Source organism: Ischnura elegans, chromosome 6, assembly GCF_921293095.1.
Source record: "Ischnura elegans chromosome 6, ioIscEleg1.1, whole genome shotgun sequence".
NCBI classification, from domain to species: domain Eukaryota; kingdom Metazoa; phylum Arthropoda; class Insecta; order Odonata; family Coenagrionidae; genus Ischnura; species Ischnura elegans.
Window position 1 is genome coordinate 67,616,782 of NC_060251.1, and position 2,282 is coordinate 67,619,063.

Here is a 2,282-nt window from a genome sequence, read left to right on the forward strand (position 1 = left end):
AACCATATCCTCGAGATGTACCAGAGAGAGTAACTACTCTTCCCACCCCGAATACCTTATATTCACGCGCCTCTGACTTTGTCCGGCGAGAGTTTTACCATCACCAACTCAAACTAACCCTCTAGATGAAACACCGACTGTGATTCGAGAATGCACAAGTCGGAAGTAAGAGCACTTTCAAGTAAATCCATTTTCAAATTCCATATCATTAGAAGTCTGGGTTTAATCACCACAAATCACGACTACTTCACTACTAAAATTATATGGAAATGAAGCAGTAGCAATTTTGGTAAAATGTCCATAAAACCAAAGATGTAAACATAACCACTTCATAACATGCAATTTATTTTTTTTGATCGACCAACTACTTCTTCTACTACTTCAAAAAAAAATACTTTCCCCGATCTTTTCGATTCGTCAGTTTAACAATTACTGGACGTTAACTTTCAGCCTTGATCATTAAAATTATAAATCTCTACAAGACACTGTCTTCATGAGCCAATATCCGAGAAACGGTAAATAAAATGTAGAATCGTTAGTTCTCTTTTGAAATCCATTTTACTTACATACCTACTAAACTGCCACCATCACCTAAACTTTGGCGATTTCACAAGGTCGTACTTTCTGTAACTCCCTAAAACATGTTACCAAAAAATTCGTACACAAATTATTTCTAAGCCTTCATGTAGCAAACGAACAAGTCCAAACAAAACATCGGTAGCACGAAAAACTCGCGGAGTTCACTGCGGAATCTGGAGCAACATGTCGAATGCTCGGTTCCATCGTCGTCTTGTCTTTCTTGAGGCTGTTCAGCAGGACCATTCACCCTTTTATTTCCACCACAACATGTGCACGAGCAATCGAGTGCATTCCACCAATAGTAAAAGCAGGCGCACCACTCAATGTACGACCTTAAATTCGCACAACGTTTCCTCCCACGCCTTCCTTCGTATGGTCTTTCGCCATGCTTACTTGACGGTTGTTCGGTGACCACGTCCGCCCGTGCGTTGTCGGTCATTGCATGAGGACACCGTGGAGCGAAGTCCTACACCTACCCTCCTAGAAAACATGCAGGAAATAGAAACAGGTACGTCCAATTCGGGGGTGAAAACCACTCCAGTGCAAGAAATATACACACAATAGTAAAGAAAGGGGGTATCTCAAAGCATTTTTGTTTACTTCTTACCGGTTGTTGCCAATGCCACGCCACAAGAAACATAAATTCATTGGGGGCGTACCCGGACTAAATGGGAGACGGACGACAAATTTAACCACAAGCTGTAAAAGAATGAATACTACTCACGCTGGTCTCCTCTTTTCTCGATCGTAACGTAAAAATTTCGGATTGAAGGCGCGCATTTCATGAGTATTAACGCAGGCACGCGAATAAATTATCACATTTGAGTCAAAAACAGGTGACCATTTTTGTTGACGGTCAGTTTCATCACTTTTCCGTAAAGTGGACGCAACTTCTATTCAGATTCTACTGACAAGCTTAATTGTGAGTAAGCTTATCTCAAGTTCGTTGCTATGTACATCTTATCCGAAAATCGACAACAGCGGATAAGGCCATCAAAGACAAACGACAGGTGTGAGGGCTGTTGAGTACGAATATATCTTCAGCTATGGGTGGTATTAACATGAAGGCAACAGACGAAGTGAAGTACCTGAGAGTCACGATAACCTTGAACCTATGGTGGGGAACACATATAAGAAAAATTTGCGGCATAGCCCGGAAGAAATTAGGATTCGTCAAGCGTATTGTGGAAAGATTTTCGGATGAGAAAGTAAAAGAAAGGTGCTATTTACATTCGTCCGATCGCACCTTGAATATGCTGCGAGCGTATGGGATCCGGTGCAGAAAGACTTAATTCGCGAACTGAACAAAATACAAAGGAAGGCTGCGGGATTGGTCAAAAATCGGTACGGGCATACAGATAGCGTTACCCAGATGTTAAGCGTATTAGGCTGGGAGCCGCTGGAGACAGCATGCTAGATTTAGATTGCTTGAACGATTAAGAATAGATATCTTAAAGAGCGATACGGATAACATAATCTTAGAGCCGCACTATATTTCCAGGTCCGATAGATGCGATAAATTAGAGAGATGTTTTGCCGAATGGATACATATGGGAATTCGTTTTTCCCCCGAACCATATCGAGCATCAAAGACCGCATTTTCTGAGGTTTCCTCTCTCGTTTCTTTCGGACCTTCGTCCCGCGGGGGTCTACTCAACCTGGATGGAGTCATCCTGAAGAGTTTCATGTGCTTGACCTTGGAG

General features: G+C 42.2%; 1 long non-coding RNA gene across 1 annotated transcript; it reads right to left on the bottom strand.

Moving 5' to 3' along the window:
• Positions 1-539: 539 nt before the first annotated feature.
• On the bottom strand, positions 540-1,570 carry LOC124160253. Its single transcript, XR_006865127.1, has 2 exons — positions 1,304-1,570; positions 540-1,059 (listed from the first exon to the last, which is right to left on the bottom strand). It is a non-coding gene; the product is annotated as an uncharacterized LOC124160253 (long non-coding RNA).
• Positions 1,571-2,282: the final 712 nt, after the last annotated feature.